Source organism: Schistocerca gregaria, chromosome 5 (assembly GCF_023897955.1).
Source record: "Schistocerca gregaria isolate iqSchGreg1 chromosome 5, iqSchGreg1.2, whole genome shotgun sequence".
NCBI classification, from domain to species: domain Eukaryota; kingdom Metazoa; phylum Arthropoda; class Insecta; order Orthoptera; family Acrididae; genus Schistocerca; species Schistocerca gregaria.
This window is the reverse complement of record NC_064924.1, coordinates 110148724-110167761: the sequence shown is the minus strand read 5'-3', so window position 1 is coordinate 110167761 and position 19038 is coordinate 110148724.

The window sequence follows — 19038 nt, the reverse complement described above, 5'->3', positions numbered from 1 at the left end:
GCATTGTTCGAGAGGACAGCTTAGTGGCCTTCTTATAGTGTGCAGCGGTATGTGGCGGAGGCTCCAAGTCCGGCCTCGAGAGCTTCCGAATGACTTCGGATAAAACATAGCTTTTCCTCAGCGCGCTCAGCACCATTGAAGCATGAAAGCCCTCCCAACCTTTGTGCGGAGGCATCACACTTGGCGACTGGCTTCTTAAGGGGCGATGCAAAAGGAACACTGCAGGTTGCATAGCTTTGACAGGTTTTTAGCTCCACCATAGGATAAGCGTCTTGTAACTTTCAAATCCTGAATTTACCTTTACTCGCTATAAACCCCACATTTCCTGTTCCATACAGGGTGGTCGCTGGAGCACTTTATACATTTCCAAGTAAATGTGCAAGAATCGCCTGATTCATAAGGTGAGTCTCAACAGTTACTACACGTAGGCCTCCAATTAAAAGTTATCATAGTGTGATAAAATATTTTACATTTGGAGCAAGGCAATGGGTTGGGATCAAACGGTCAAACCTCAAGAGGATATAGCTGCAAAAATATGGTCAAGTAATTCCCAAATGTTGATTGTTAGAATAAATGTAGAAGTTATTTCCAATGTGCTATTGACACTCTTAAAATAGTTATGCACTTCCGTGACACCCATAATTTTCCATTCTTAACGTAACTTCTCAGGGTGCGTCTCCATTATACCTGAGCGCGCAACTGTGTAACTATCCCTTTACAGAAGTTTAGGATGTTATGCAACTCAGTCACTACAGGATATTCACCTAAGGCCTCGTATCCCAGAAGCTTAGATACTTGGTTTGATGTGGCAATTCAACTAGAAGTGTTCTGTAATGAAGTCGTTTAAGGCTCTTTAAGGACATCGCCGTTCCGTCCATTGCCTTGTGAACAAGGAAAGGGAAGAGTTACTCCAAGGTTCCCTATGCTCTCTTGATTGCAATGAAAGTGTTGTGCCACACTAGTGCCATGTTACTATAATTCTGAGACTGCTTCTCGTGTGGACTGACCAATTCAGCTCTCTTTGGGTCGTTGTAGGTACCCTCTGACGAGAAGATGTGAATTTAGGTGGCTCCATAGGGGTCCTAAGAGCCATTACGAAAACGAAGGTCGACGGGGGGCGGGAGGGGCTTCGGCAGGTGACACAGAGATTGCCCGCTAGAGGCTGTTTCATCTTAATAGCCATTCAACTCATCAGCACATAGCGCACTTTGAGTTTGAAGGTTTTTTTTTACAGACTTCCTTGTTGTCCAGGTGGTGAAGCCAAGAACCCCGTTCACCGAAATACACAATGTTCCAATGCCGCCCCTAACCATGTTCCCTGAAATATGCTCAGAGTTTGTAGTAGAAGAGGTCTGGTAAACTCGCTAGTCACCAACTCGGGAAACTCATGGTCGCTGTATCCATACCCAACTGATGCTGGCAGAGCCCCCTGAGAAAAACACGGTGCTCCTTTACCTAATTTGTAGGACGCTCTTCATCTTGCTCCTCTGCTGAGGCTTCGCCTGTCTGGATGATTTTGCCAGTTGTTATACTACCACCAGCACAGCGCACTGCGTCATTGAAGCATGCAAGCCCTCCTGAGCGATGCTAAAGGTGCTTATGAGAAAGCGGTGTTCCCCAGGAGCGTCTGCCAAAAGAGCCATCAGATGTGGTATGCAGGGGGATGTGTCTTGAATCCCCGACTAATAGGTCGAGTAGGCTTCAACTGGCCTCAAGAAGCTGAGTGCACCACGTACGACACCTCTCACCTAGGTAAAAAGCTGGACACTAACCGGAATCGAACCTGGGTCCTCCGCCAAACAGTCAGCTGTGATGATTACTCAGTTACAGAGACACACTCCCTGTACATAAAGTAAAATAAAAGTAATTACTTTCTTTGGTATATTTTACTATAGTTGAAATGTTCTTATGGAATCTTTGACCATACTCATATAGTACTACTTTCTTATCGTATACTGTTACCATAAATACGATCAGAGATATGTCGTATCCCAGGTAGGATGTACAGAGCCCCCAAATGACATGATATAGTTATTATTCTTGTCTGTTTTGTTTCAAGAGCTACTTTTCGTAGTATTCTCATTCTGGAAACCGCAAGGACGTACCAGTCGCATGGTAACTCGTTCTGCTGGTGATCACCTAGGGTTATGTGATCGTATCGTCTAGACCGTTAAATAAATGTGTTTACTTATCAGGCCATTTTGGCAACTGCTATCATCATATATCCAAACACAATCTGGACTTGCAAAGCAAGGATCAGAGTCAGTATTAAAACCTGTGTGTAATTGGGACATCAACTAAGTCACGCAGGGGGTTATTGGTAGATAGCAGTAGCGACCAGGTGATTCAAGTACGTAGCGATGGGGTAACGTGCGCCGGGCTGGATTCTCTGTCGTATCAGCTGTGTCCGAACCAGTCTGTGATTCTGGATCAGTCTAGCAGGATAGGACCTGATTATGGCCTAACAGTAGTTGTTGATGTTTTGGTCTTAGGTCCGAAGACTGATTTGATGCAGCTCTCAAAGCTACTCCATCCTGTGGAAGCATCTTCATCGCTGAAAAACTGCTTCAACCTACATCCGCCTGAATCTGCTTACTGTATTCATCTTTTGGTCTCCGTCTGAGATTTTTACCACACACACTTTCCTTGGTGATCCCTTGACGTGCCAGAACGTGTCGTATCAAACGATCTCTTTTTTTTTTCTACCGAATTCTACTAGACCCTCCTCACCAATTACGTGATCAATTTATGTAATGTTCAGCATTCTTCTGTCACACCACAATTCAAAAGCTAATATTTCCTTCCTTTCTGCTCTCTTTATCGACATGTTTCAGTTTCATACATGGCTACACTCCATACAAATACCTTCACGAAGGTTTCCTAATACATAAATCTACAAGGAGATGACGAAGCCATGGGATAGCGACATGCACATATACCGATGACGGCAGTATCGCTTACACAAAGTATAAAAGGGCATTTCGTTGGCGGAGCTGTCATTTGTATTCAAGTGATTCATGTGAAAAGGTTCCCGAAATGATTATGGCCGCACGACGGGAATTAACAGGCTTAGAACGCGGAATAGTAGCTGGAACTACATGCATGGGACATTGTATTTCAGAAATCATTAGGGAATTCAATATTCCGAGTTCCACAGTCTGAAGAGCGTGCCGAGAGTGTAAAATTTCAGGCGTTACCTCTCACCACGGACAACGCAGTGTCCGACAGCTATCACTTAACAACCGAGAGCAGTGCTAACAGACAAGCAACGCTGAATGAAACAGTCGCACAAATTAATATGGATTGTACAGTCCATTAGGACAGAGCGGAGAAATGTGGCGTTAATGGGCTATTGCAGCAGACGACCGATGCAAGTGCCTTTGCTATCATCACGACATCGCCTCTCCTGGGCTCGTGGCCATGTCGGTTGGACCCTAGGCGACTGAAAAACGGTGGCCTGGTGCCATTAGTCCCGCTTTCCATTCGTAAGGACTGATGGTAGTTCGAGTGTGTCGCAGCTCCTACACAGGCACGGCCCCAACTCAACAAGACTCTGTGCAAGTTTGTGGTGCCTCCTCAGTTGTGTAGGCTGTGTTTACATGGAATACACACGGTCCTCTGGTCCATCTTGAACCGATCATTGACTGGAAAAGGTTGGGGACCATCAGTGGCCATCATCTCCCAAGCAACGATGGAATTTTTACGGAAAGCAATGCGCCGTCTCACTGGGGCACAATTGTTCGCGACTGGTTCCAAGAATGTTCTGAAGAATTCGTGTGAATGATTTGGCCCCCCATATCGACCGACATGAATCCCATCCAACATTCATGGCACGTAATCAAGAGTTCAGTTTCGTGCACAAAATTCTGCACCGGCTATTGGGGCACCATGGCACAATATTTCTGTTGCGGACTTCCAACGACTTGTCGAGTCCGTGCCACGTCGAGCTGTTGCACTACACGGGGCAAAGGGTATACCATAACTTTTGTCACCTAAGTGTATATTCGATGTTAACATATTTCTTTTCTTCTGAAATGCTTTTCTTTCCGTTGCCAGTCTACAATTTAAGTCTGCTCAACTTTAACTTTCATCAGTTAATTTGCTGTCCATATAGCAGCTAGTCAAATAATAAATACTCTAGAATATTACCCAAGTCTCATGTGTTTTTCATTCATAAATTATAAAATTTTACCATGAATCAACTGAAAATCAATTAACGTAAACAACACTTGTTACACAGACCACCTTATGTCGTCGGAAAACATCGATTCGTTTCTTGTTAAAAACAAAATATCTTTGAAGTAGAATTTTATGTTTCCATTCTGTCTCCAACTAACGTAGTGCGGTATTTAGTTTAGCGATGTTTGATAACAGGAGGGGAAAACAAGGAGAATAACCGGATCTGGGGTAGCGATCGAGTACTGCTGCTCATGACGCTATATACCAGGGTGGTTCCAAAGTTTGCGCACGGACTGGATCAGCTGATAGGGGACACGACAGACACAACATTGTAACCGGAACTTAAGGGATTGGAAGTAATCCTCAACGAATTAATGCTTTGAAATGTGAGTAACAACAAGGACAGTAAATCCACACACACCCTATGGTAAGTTTCGCAAACATAATGTACTGTATATTCTACCGAACATGTGTCGTCAGATGTGGATACAACTAGTCATAGCTACTGCGCTCTGTGACGTGCTCGATGCCACATATCCCAGGCGTTGTATCAGAAGGGGAGCTCCAATCGCATGACCAACTCGCTCAGTTTATCTTTCACCTTTTTTTGTGGGGCGTATCGAAAGTCTGGTGTTCGTGACTCCAGTTGGCTGCAAAAAACTACTTCCCGCCAGGATACTTGCAGTGTCTGATGAGGTTCGTGTGATGCCTGGTGTACTTTGTAGAGTGAGCCGGAACTTTCTACAAAGATGTTACGTCTATATACAGGGTGTTTCAAAAATGACCGGTATATTTGAAACGGCAATAAAAACTGAACGAGCAGCGATAGAAATACACCATTTGTTGCAATATGCTTGGGACAACAGTACATTTTCAGGCGGACAAACTTTCGAAATTACAGTAGTTACAATTTTCAACAACAGATGGCGCTGCAAGTGATGTGAAAGATATAGAAGACAACGCAGTCTGTGGGTGCGCCATTCTGTACGTCGTCTTTCTGCTGTAAGCGTGTGCTGTTCACAACGTGCAAGTGTGCTGTGGACAACATGGTTTATTCCTTAGAACACAGGATTTTTCTGGTGTTGGAATTCCACCGCCTAGAACACAGTGTTGTTGCAACAAGACGAAGTTTTCAACGGAGGTTTAATGTAACCAAAGGACCAAAAAGCGATACAATAAAGGATCTGTTTGAAAAATTTCAACGGACAGGGAACGTGCTGGAAAGGTTGGGCGACCGCGTACGGCAACCACAGAGGGCAACGCGCAGCTAGTGCAGCAGGTGATCCAACAGCGGCCTCGGGTTTCCGTTCGCCGTATTGCAGCTGCGGTCCAAATGACGCCAACGTCCACGTATCGTCTCATGCGCCAGAGTTTACACCTCTATCCATATAAAATTCAAACGCGGCAACCCCTCAGCGCCGCTAACATTGCTGCACGAGAGACATTCGCTAACGATGTAGTGCACAGGATTGATGACGGCGATATGCATGTGGGCAGCATTTGGTTTACTGACGAAGCTTATTTTTACCTGGACGGCTTCGTCAATAAACAGAACTGGCGCATATGGGGAACCGAAAAGCCCCATGTTGCAATCCCATCGTCCCTGCATCCTCAAAAAGTACTGGTCTGGGCCGCCATTTCTTCCAATGGAATCATTGGCCCATTTTTCAGATCCGAAACGATTACTGCATCACGCTATCTGGACATTCATTCGTGAATTTGTGGCGGTACAAACTGCCTTAGACGACACTGCGAACACCTCGTGGTTTATGCAAGATGGTGCCCGGCCACATCGCACGGCCGACGTCTTTAATTTCCTGAATGAATATTTCGATGAACGTGTGATTGCTTTGGGCTATCCGAAACATACAGGACGCGGCGTGGATTGGCCTCTCTATTCGCCAGACATGAACCCCTGTGACTTCTTTCTGTGGGGACACTTGAAAGGCGAGGTGTACCGCCAGAATCCAGAAACAATTGAACAGCTGAAGCAATACATCTCATCTGCATATGAAGCCATTCCGCCAGACACGTTGTCAAAGGTTTTGGGTAATTTCATTCAGAGACTACGCCATATTATTGCTACGCATGGTGGATATGTGGAAAATATCGTATTATAGAGTTTCCCAGACCGCAGCGCCATCTGTTGTTGACAATTGTAACTACTGTAATTTCGAAAGTTTGTCTGCCTGAAAATGTACTTTTCTCCCAAGCATATTGCAACAAACGGTGTATTTCTATCGCTGTTTGTATTGCCGTTTCAAATATACCGGTCATTTTTGAAACACCCTGTAAGATGGCCACGTGGGGTAGCCTCGCTGTCTGAGGCGCCTTGCCACGGCTCGGCTCGAGAGGCTCCTCCCCGTCGGAGGTTCGAGTCCTCCCTCGGGGATGGGTGTGTGTGTTGTCCTTAGCGTAAGTTAGTTTAATTTAGATTACGTGGGGTGTAAGCCTAGGGACCGATGAACTCAGCAGTTTGGTCCCATGGGAACTTACCACTTCCGACCTCTATATAAGATGTTCTAATCACCGTCTTGGTTCAAATGGCTCTGAGCACTATGGGACTTAACCTTCTACAGTCATCAGTCCCCTAGAACTTAGAACTACTTAAAACTAACTAACCTAAGGGCATCACACAGATCCATGCCCGAGGCAGGATTCGAACCTGCGACCGTAGCGGTCGCGCGGTTCCAGACTGTAGTGCCTAGAACAGCTCGGCCACCCCGGCCGGCATCACCGTCTTGAACACCTGCTGTAATGTACAAGGTTGTTGACTAAAAACCACATTATCTTTACTGAACTTAAGACGCATTGATGGTGCTAGCTGTTCCAAATATTCTAAAACTTTCGCTGGCTCAGGATTACCACGAAGACCGTAAATTCCTATTCCAAAGTAATTGCAATTTCACTCCTCTGTCAACTCCAGTTTCAGTGCAACCTTTTGAATCACTCATCGTAGCAGACGGCGATGTGCACGCCAACAGAGACGAGAAAAAGACAAGTTTGGCAAGAGATATTTTTTTTTCTGATTTACATGTGCTGGAGGACATATCGGCAAACCGCGTGCTACGCTACACTGATTTCGGGCTGCTCTGTCTAACAATAACAAGTAATTCCGATTAAAGCTTTTTTTAGGAGAATCAAACCGACGATTTTCTCATCACAGGATGCAACACTAGGTGATTAGGCCTGACTCCGTCTAAACATTACAAAAAGTTATTCTACCAAATAACCACAGAAAATGCACCCTGACGGCCCTTAGGAGAGGCACCCATTTTGTACCTGCTACCAGCCTTGAACTAAATCAGTACTTGTTTCTACAGCTACTCTCAAAAACAAATTCTGGCATCTTTACCATTATATTCCTTGAATTTGTCATTTCTTAATACTTCGTATAAATAAGCAGGTTTTCTGACATTGCAGTCTATTATCCATACAATTTTTACAATAATTTCTTCTGCCTCTGCTCAGATCCAGAGACATCTTGTTGTCTCATTGTTGACTCTTTCTACGTCTGACTTCATATTTTAGGAGGAGTCGATCCTCTGTGTGTCCGCAGATTCTACCTCTCTTGACCTCTACTGTTTCAGACTGACTATTCATGTTTCTGAGATAGGTACATTTGCGCATCTTACATACGTTTTGTGTTTCTTAATTAGGCTACCTTTCACCATCTCTCCTCCATGTCGTCTACCGATCTCAAGGTTGGAAAGGAAGCGTTTTTTTCTATTTTTGCCACAACAAGACATGACACCTCCCCACATCAGGCATGTTACGCCTTAATTAGCGGAAGGCCAGTATTCGTGCATACACTAGCTAGATGGCTGTTAAATTCATTCAAAATTTCCCCTGGCATCACAACTATTACCAATATTGCAACATGATATTGCCCTTCATTAATTTGTGTACAGACCTCACCAACTTGACTCAGATTGTCACTGTATCTTACTCTTCTCTCATTATCTTCTAATCTCTTTTTGACTGCTGAGACAAGCTTAACCCATTTCGTATTTCCATATAAAACATTCGTAGGTGAACCAGCATCTAGGTCGTAAGATAGTTCACGGGGAAATAAAGCTTTATTCTCGTAGAGCAGGCCTGCCTTACGGTATACAATTACACAGCCTGGTTGGAGACGCCTGCTTGACCGTTTCCGGCCACCGTGAACTCACATTCTAGGACGTTTCTCGAATTTCTTACGACAGATTTCACGTCAACATTAACAAATGCTATTTCACTGTAATCGTTTTCTCAATGGCAATCGAATGTAATAACCTAACCTAACCTAACCTAACCTAACCTAACCTAATTGATAATATACGGTTCCATTAAAAAAAACGTACTTGCTTCAGTATCTCCGTTGATACCAGCGCTAAAAACAATAACCAATCAAAAAAATACGTGCCCCTCGACGCTCTAACATTTGCCGCAAACCGCGTTTCGATATGATTAACCGTTCAAGAAATCAAAGGAGTGCTACACTTTACGTGACTTATCCTGTACAAACGTACAAGAAAGAAATATCTGAAGTCGGAAAACAACGTTCACCATAGAGAATTCCATGTAGCTGTGGAAAGGTTCAGATACTATGACGAGAAACGAATATTTAAACGTGAAAGAAATTGTCGAAGGGAGGAAACGGATAAATTAGCAATAACGCAGCAAGTTTTATAGTCGGAAAACCACAAAACTGATGGATATGACTCAGGTTTGGTTAGTTACTAGAGGACACTACGATAATCTGTACAGAAAAACAACACAAGAATTTTAACTGGAAAGAGGAAATCGTGGAGCTTAACGATTTCTGGTACCGTAGCTGACAACAGTAAAGCTGGAAAACTCTCTGCACTGGCGTGAAAGCTAAGAACTTCATGGTGAATAACTGTCGTCTTCGGATGCATAGAACTTGTTTTTGAAAATGTATTACGCCTGACCAGTTTCTCGTCTCATGTCCATTTTCAGCGTCACGATGTAAGCACTGTTATGTCGCACGAACTATCTTTAATATATGTGACAGTTTCAAGCCGATTGTTATAATTTATTGAAGAGTGAAACTTAGTTTACGATGGCTTAAACATTGCAAATAATCAGGCCCTTCATTGACTTATACTCGAAGTCAACTAAACTTGAAAATGACTTAAATGTAACATGAACGTAATGGCTGTGAGTTGTGCTCTGAAAATGATACGCCTTCGCGCCAGCTCTGTGATCTTACGCATAACGGAGAGCCTCTGTGCCCGGGTCCCGCATCTCATACACTCGTATAGGGACAGCTTGCCTTACACGTTGAAAAAGAATACGTCTACTTATCCGTATATGCAATGTACACACTTTAACATGTTACAGAATGGTGAAAGAAACTTCAGGGCAGAAAGTGCGGAAAATTATGCAAGGGACGAGAAACAACATTACAAACAATACTGAACTTCTACAGCGATGTGAAAAGGAGCTACGGAGGTAATGGGGTTCCAATTTTAGATACTGAAATAGATGTACGTGGCCAATAACTGATGGTACACAATGCATGACCACACGTTACTGAGACGTAAACCACAGAAAGATGGAAATTGATGAAGTCTATGAAAGGATCGAGAAAACACATGTAAAGAAGATGTAAGACATTTGAAGAAAGAACTCGAGAAACGAGGATGTCCATGTGTGACTGCACACACACTGCATTGCCAGTTGCAAAAATTAAAATTCAAGTGCTGACCCCGCGATCACCAACTAAATGCAAGTCTGCAGTCATGATTCGGTCAAACGGTGGATGTTGCATTCGATAATTATCACAGGGAATAGAGGTGAGTAAGATACTGAGCTTACGAAATAAACAAGTTCTGCAGTACAGTCCCGCGCGCTTGTTATGAAGCGGCTAGAAGAAGTTTCTTCGTTTTGACCTGTTAGTCACCCTGTCTTGGTACTTTTGCGAAATTGAATACATCTTCTGTCACGCTAAAACACACAAAAGAGACTGCTCCTCGTAGCCGTGAGACTGAAAGTGTCCCTGTGCAACGGAAGACCTGCTCTGTAACAGTACCTGAAATACAATCGTCTGCTTCTGAACCTGAAACAAATCACGACCGCGTAAGGCGAGTGAACTTATTTGTACAAGGTGGTTATTCTTTCAACAGTGAGCGGGAAGTGTGGATTCGTAAGGTCACGCGAGTCAAAAATTTAGTTTAATGCAACTTTTTTTTGAAACTAGTAAAACGAATAGTAGTTAAAAAACTCCATTAATATTTTAAGTTTCAAATGTATTCCTCTTTTATATAAACTCTCGCTCACGGCCACGTGGAGGGAAGTGTGGAGCACAGAAACCATTCTAATACAACTCCAAACATATTTTTTGAAAGTCTTCTGCATAAAATATGTCTACATTCTCAGAAGGAAGAGGGTGAGTAACCACTTCCTGAACATATGCGTGGTGAAAAATCACTGGCCGTCCGTTTACTCAGATTACGTTAAATCCACAGCGCATGACCACTGCTTGAACCACTTCAGAGGGTCCTATAGTGTAATTATTCAAATGGCTGTGAGCACTATAGGACTTAACATCTGAGGTCATCAGTCCCCAGTGTAATTATTGTAGTGTAATTAATGTGTGTGTGTGTGTGTGTGTGTGTGTGTGTGTGTGTGTGTGTGTGGTTGTGTGTGTGAATGAATGATGTGTGTGTAGTGTAATTGTAACGCGTTGTATGAAATTGTCTTTTAAACAAATAACGGATAATTATTTTTATCACAGATCTCCTTATGAACTTTTAAACTGTCAAAATGTAAAAACAGACTTATTACATCTAAAACTTCGGTGTACTAAATAGCTGATTATAATTACTTCCTTTTATTTAAGTTACGTCATTGTGTAGATACGTTATTGTACACCAACATTTGAACATGATCTACACTCCTGGAAATGTAAAAAAGAACACATTGACACCGGTGTGTCAGATCCACCATACTTGCTCCGGACACTGCGAGAGGGCTGTACAAGCAATGATCACACGCACGGCACAGCGGACACACCAGGAACCGCGGTGTTGGCCGTCGAATGGCGCTAGCTGCGCAGCATTTGTGCACCGCCGCCGTCAGTGTCAGCCACTTTGCCGTGGCATACGGAGCTCCATCGCAGTCTTTAACACTGGTAGCATGCCGCGACAGCGTGGACGTGAACCGTATGTGCAGTTGACGGACTTTGAGCGAGGGCGTATAGTGGGCATGCGGGAGGCCGGGTGGACGTACCGCCGAATTGCTCAACACGTGGGGCGTGAGGTCTCCACAGTACATCGATGTTGTCGCCAGTGGTCGGCGGAAGGTGCACGTGCCCGTCGACCTGGGACCGGACCGCAGCGACGCACGGATGCACGCCAAGACCGTAGGATCCTACGCAGTGCCGTAGGGGACCGCACCGCCACTTCCCAGCAAATTAGGGACACTGTTGCTCCTGGGGTATCGGCGAGGACCATTCGCAACCGTCTCCATGAAGCTGGGCTACGGTCCCGCACACAGTTAGGCCGTCTAACGCTCACGCCCCAACATCGTGCAGCCCGCCTCCAGTGGTGTCGCGACAGGCGTGAATGGAGGGACGAATGGAGACGTGTCGTCTTGAGCGATGAGAGTCGCTTCTGCCTTGGTGCCAATGATGGTCGTCTGCGTGTTTGGCGCCGTGCAGGTGAGCGCCACAATCAGGACTGCATACGACCGAGGCACACAGGGCCAACACCCGGCATCATGGTGGGGGGAGCGATCTCCTACACTGGCCGTACACCTCTGGTGATCGTCGAGGGGACACTGAATAGTGCACGGTACATCCAAACCGTCATCGAACCCATCGTTCTACCATTCCTAGACCGGCAAGGGAACTTGCTGTTCCAACAGGACAATGCACGTCCGCATGTATCCCGTGCCACCCAACGTGCTCTAGAAGGTGTAAGTCAACTACCCTGGCCAGCAAGATCTCCGGATCTGTCCCGCATTGAGCATGTTTGGGACTGGATGAAGCGTCGTCTAACGCGGTCTGCACGTCCAGCACGAACGCTGGTCCAACTGAGGCGCCAGCTGGAAATGGCATGGCAAGCCGTTCCACAGGTCTACATCCAGCATCTCTACGATCGTCTGCATGGGAGAATAGCAGCCTGCATTGCTGCGAAAGGTGGATATACACTGTACTAGTGCCGACATTGTGCATGCTCTGTTGCCTGTGTCTATGTGCCTGTGGTTCTATCAGTGTGATCATGTGATGTATCTGACCCCAGGAATGTGTCAATAAAGTTTCCCCTTCCTAGGACAATGAATTCACGGTGTTCTTATTTCAATTTCCAGGAGTGTATTTTGGTATAAAGAGGTGAAAATTTAGTGCTAGTATGTATGCAGATTCACAAGTAGCCCGCTAGTTTGGCTAAGCCATATTTACTTATGGCTTTCTCGGTAATGGAACCTACGTTAAGAATAACGCACTCGATATTTGTGATCCATTACGGCAAGATTTCCATCGGTAAAAGAAAATAATGACGGAGGCACTTTAATATTTTAGTATATGCATAATCAAAATTAATTATGTCAATCATATCTCGACTAGAAGAGCCATAATTACCAAAAATAGATGTACCGACCGTAACGGCGGGCGACCGTGGGCTAAGATCGTAACTAATAATACTTTTAATAACTGCAGGAAGGGACGCAATTCTTCTATAAATGAAACACGGTTTATCTCCTCAGGGGACACCGCCTTAACGAAGCACTGTCCGTGCGGGCGAGGAGGTCTGCGTGCTCTGGATCCGGAGGGCTATGCCGGCGGTAGCTTAGCTACCAGCAGGGTCACCCAAGCCGGACAGGCCGAAGGGGAGGAGCCAGACAAAGTGTGTCCCACATCGTTCTGTCTATCCCCGTTTTCCTATCCTCATCCTGCCCTTGCCTTGTCCTTTTTCCTACCATCCCTTGTCACAAGTAAAGGGTGGGGTAGAGAGGGCTCCTTAGCCATAGTGAAGGCAATCTGTCTAGGGGTGACAACCCCGAATAACAAGCCTCTCAAAATAACAACCTGAGTAGTATCTTGGACAGTGGCTTGCCACTGCCACACAAAGAATAATCTTCAACTGAGCGTGGAGGAAAATTTCACTGTATGCACTACCCCAGGTGGTAACCAATCCACCGTCACCCTAGGTGACGTTAGCGGACCTTCGGATTCTGGGAAGTCCGCACCATCATGCTTTAAGGATGAGTCGGAGCATCCTGAAATCACTGGACGTGAACTCAGACCAAGACAGCAAAGCTTCTTCGCAACATTTAATGCTAAATCACTGCTCAAAGTGGGTAAATCGAAACATCTGACCGATTCACTTACACAGCACAACATAGTACTGACAGCAGTACAGGAAACCAGATTCACAGATAATAGTGCCTTCTAGACCAAAGGATACAGAATCCTCAAAGGGAAAGTGGATCAGAGGGTAATGATGAACGTACCCCACTTAGGTACAGGATTTAAAATCAGTCACAAGATACTGGTTTCAGTCATTGACTTCACCTCGCTGTCCCTCCTGTCCCTCAAATGTGCTAACAATAGCTATAGTGTAGTCTATGTATATGCCCCAACCAACCAGGATAACAGACGCAATCCAGACAGAACGAAGAAATACTGGAAAGACTTCGAAGATATTCTGTCTAAAATTCCAGAGATACACACCATCATACTGCTTGGTGACTTCAATGCCCAATTGGGAAGAGAGAAGTACAGATATGTAGAGGGCAACTATCCATCACATATGAGAACTAACCGAAATGGGGAATGATTGGTGGATCTGTGCAGGACTTCTGGGCTGGTCATGAAGTCTACAGTCCTCAAACACCAGCCAAGGAAACAGAAGACTTGGGTGAATTCCAGATAAATCATGTGGCATTTTCAAGAAAATCTCAAAAGAAAATACAAAACGTGAAGGTGTTGAGAAGTGTCAAACTGGACTAAGACCACTGCCTCTCAAGCATGAAAATGAGACTCCAGCATAGAAACTACATAAAACCCCGAATATGGTGAGATTTGACGCAGAGCGACTTAAGAACAGTCAAGAATTAAGCCAGAGACTGAAGAGTAGAAATTTCAACAGCTGGGACTATCTGAAGGAGACTCTAGTGAAGACGGCCAATGAATTCGCCCCCCTCACAGGAAGAAGGAAGCAACCGTGGTGGAATGAAGACTGTGACAATGGAATAGCCCATAGACAGACACTGTGGGAGAAGCGGAATTGTAAGAAAACGAAGATAAATTGGGAGAACTTTTTGGAACAAAGAAGGCTAACAGCTAAGATAATTCGGAGAACCAAACGGACCTTCACACAACACCAACTAACCCAAATCGAAGAGAACTTCGCTAAGAATAACTCCAGAGAACCTTCAAGCAGACACTCAAAAATACAATCCGCCAAGACTTCACTTCAGAGACTCAGAGGGCAAACTGGTTTTTAATGACAAGGACAACTGCCACCTCTTAGCTCAGTACTTTAAAAACCTACTCAACTGTGCTGAACCCAGTGAAGACTTCAACTACAAACGAACCACACCAAACTTGGACTCACTGCCTCCTTCAGTGGAAGAAGTTCGACAAATCATTCAACTTCTCAAGAATAATAAGGCAGCTGGAGAGGACTCTATCATTGCTGAACTCTGTAAATGTCCTGGAAGTAATGCCATGGGCAAGCTCACCAAGATCATCCAGAACATGTGGGAAACAGAGAAATTGCCACCTGATTCGAACACGGCTCTGATCCATCCCCTTCACAGAAAGGGAGATGTTACTGATCTGAACACTTGTCTCAGTAACATACAAGAGTCTCTCCAAGGCACTATTAACAATAGCAGAAGATCAACTAGACAGTCAACTGGGATAATATCACGGAGGCTTCAGGAAAACCAGATCTTGTGCTGAACAGATCCTCAACCTTCAAACGCTACTAGCATACTCCGATATGAGAAACCGCAAAGTTGTTGTCCCCTTTGTTGATTTCAATAAGGCCTACAGCTCTACTGACAGAGAAACGCTTAAAAAAATACGCCAGGAATTAGGACTAGACAACAAAATCCGCAGACTCATCCTAGAACCCTTGACAAATACCATTTCGAAGGTCAAATTTAGAGGTGAAATCTCAAAAAGCATCGAGATAAAAACAGAAGCGGGTCAAGTGGGTGGACTCTTCCCTTTTCTCTTCAACTGTGTCCTCGAAAAGGTTGTGAGAGAATGGCACAAAGAACTGACCAATTTGGGTGTCCAGAGTATTGTCTACCCGGGCTATAAGAACGAAGGACTGATTGTAGATTGCCTGGCTTTTGCAGACGACATGGCACTGTTTGCTGATTTTCTTGAAATGGCAAATGTGCAGGTAAACTGCTTTAGAAAACAGGCAGCCAAAGTTGGTCTTCAAGTGTCGCTGGAGAAGACAGAGTTCTTCACCAACATCAAAGAAACTAACAAAGAGATGTTACTAGACCAGGGAAAGAAAAGGTCTGAGAAATTTAAGTATCTCGGCGAATGTATTGAACCCAACTTATCAGAAAAAACGTCATTATTCATGAGACTCAACAAGTTGGAACTAGCCTATCGACTGACTATAAACACCTACAACAAGTAGTTCCTGTCACGCAACCTGAAACTTAAGCACTACACATCAGTCATACGACCAGAAGCCCTGTATGCTATGGAATGTCTTTCTATGAACCGGAGAGGTCTGATGGAGAAATTGGAAGTCAGAGGAGAATCGTCAGGAAGATCCTAGGCCCGGTAGAAGAAACTGGGGAACTCAGAAGGCAGCATAATTTGGAGCTCTACGAACATATCGAGAGGCTCTCTGACTGTGCAAGAAAAAGAAGGGTAGCTTTCTATAGCCATGTTGCAAGATTGCCTCCAAACATATTGACCAACCGTCTGTTCACCTTCTGGCAAAACAAGAAGTTTCGCACCATTTGGCTGCCAGAAACCGAGAAGTATACTAAAGAACTGGGAACAGACAGTCTGTGAGACACACCCTGAAGGAAGTCAGAGGATTTCAGGAAAAGCCCCGAAGGAAAGGTACTCCCTGAAAGAAACTGGGGAATTCAGAAGGTGGCACAACTCGGAGCTCTGCGAACATATCGAGAGGCTCTCTAACTGTGCAAGAAAAAGAAGGGTATCTTTCTATAGCTATGTTGCAAGATTGCCTCCAAACATATTGACCATCTGTCTGTTCACCTTCTGGCAAAACAAGAAGGTTCGCACCACTTGGCCAGAAGCCCTGTATGCCATGGAATGTCTTTCTATGAACCGGAGTAGTCTGATGGAGAAACCTGGCAAATGACTCCCGGTACGATGTCTTCTCTTTTACCACACAAATGAAAACTGACAGAGTATGTATTGTCTTCTTTAATCGTTGTCTACACAGATAATAAATCGTGCTTATTGTCTTTGTCCTTTTCACTCAATGCAGTTCACATGAAATAATGTCAGCGTTTTCCCCACATTACAGAAAAATATTACGTCCTTTTTTCAAGTTTCAAGTATATTCACAGGGAAAAATACGCTAGGGGACGGCACAGTTCTTGGAATGAAAGTGTTACTCCATGTAATAACTATAATGATAAGTTTTCGTTTGAAATCGAGCTGCAGGCCCAAATGAACTTATCCAACTTATTGCTAAGGTCCATGTGACTAGCGTGAAACGGCTATAAACAACGACTTTCCAATCATGAATCTTATATCAAATGAATAAGCCGTAACATTATTATTCTATCATAATCATATCACAGAACATCAGAGATCGCAGTGGGCGTAAAAGCGCCCATATGCACTCCATCACACTGAGCACTCAGAGGCAGTCTACACAGCGGAAGCCACCACTGTACAAGCTGCGTCCTGGTTGGTTGGGTCGTTGGTTGATTTGGGGTAGCGGACAAAACAGCAAGGTCATCGGTCCCATCAGATTAGGGAAGGATCAGGAAGGAAGTTAAAGGAACCATCCCGGCATTTGCGTGAAGCGGTTTAGGAAAATCACGGAAAACCTAAATCAGGATAACCGGACGTGGGTGTGAACCGTCGTCCTCCCGAATGCGAGGCCAGAGTGCTAACCACTGCGCCACTTCGCTCGGTCGCCTTCCCCCTAGCAACTATGTGTACGCCCGCTAAAGTCTACCTGCCCGTTAACTTGATCGATGATGTGATGATGATGGTTGGCTTGTGGGGCGCTCAACTGCGCAGTTATCAGCGCCCGTACGAATTCCCAACCTTTGCTCAGTCCAAAATCGCCACTTTCATGAAAGATGATGAAATTATTAGGACAACACGAACACCCAGTCATCTCGAGACAGATGAAACTCGCTGACCGGGAATCGAATTCGGGATCGCCTGCTCGGTAAGCGAGAACGCGACCGCGAGACCACGAGCTGCGGGCTTAACTTGGTCGATAACCCGCTGGCTTCAGCTATTGCTAATCTCCCCCAAGTATGCCACAGAGGTCTACCCCAAATGCGTGTTCAGACACAAATCTCTTTGGTTGAGTTACCAGACACTAGCCAATACTGTGGTCGCCAAGACAATGAAAACGAAAGCTACCTCTGAAAGACTTTAGTGGTTACCAGTTTCTGTCGCGATATTTGCAATTTTCTGTTAAATGAGAAGAAGCCTGAAGGCCTCTGGAATTACACGTAAAGCTGACAAAACTTTTCGTTGCCAAGTCCACCGTTGGCAGTGCCAAGGATCCAACACAGCTCCATTCTCCACATTGCGTACCCCTAAAGAACTTCTCCACACAAAGCCTTCCACCTGCAGAACGGCCAGCGGAAGCTGACGACATATTCTCGATCTAATGGAAATCCAGTGTTTCATCCCCTCATTACTGAACTCAAATGTATTAAATGTATTCATAATTGCGAATATGGACAACTATCAGCTGTAGAATGGAATGACGACAGTGAAAATTTGTGCCGGGCCGGGACTCGATCCCGAATTTCCCGGTTATAGCCAGCGGTCGGCTTACCACTTACGCCAAAACCTGCATATGTCATCTACAGCTGATGGCTGCCCATATTCGCAATTGAGAATACATTTAATGTGTGTCATAACCGCTGCAGCCGCCGCAGTACATGTTCCTTTGGAAATGCATGCGTGCCCAAAGGAACTCTGCATCGTAATTCAGAGTAACACACGCACTGCCATATCGTAAATTTAAATACACTGACTGTTATGACCAGAAGAAACTACAGTCGTCCGGCTATAGCTATGTGTGTTTTCTAGTCGTTCTGGGAGATGGATCACTGGAACTACAATTTATGAAATATTATTTCACTTGTAAGTTTGCTATAAAAATTTTTATCTGTATAAGGAAATATTTAATATTCTTTTTTTCAAAACAGTCTCTCCGTGTAACGTGCAGTTTATATATCGTGTTCAGCTGCTGAGCAATACCGATCGTTGGTTGGTCCTATGGTGCGCACGTGAACGGTGTCGGGAAACCAAACTTCAACCTTAGTGTAGTATTGAATTTGCATTATTGAAAATTAATCTAACTAAATGCCGAAAGAAACTAACTGTTTGAAAACTATTTAACTAAAAGTAAATACTGAAGTACATTATGAAAGTAGCGTAAGATGATGTGCAATTTCTGACTTGAAATGTCCACAAATATAAAATACTGCTGTACTCAGCAGAAAATAACTGTTTGAAATACCTACAGTCTTCACTGTAAATTTATCTGCTTTTTTAGAACAACATTTGTACTGCTTCCTCATAAGAATGCAAAGAGAGATTTGCCCTGAAATAAAAGAACCTGACCTCATGCTCAGAATGCCGTTTTGTGTCTGGTGTACTGACGTACTCGAAAGCAAATGATGGAGGTGGTCTTTAAA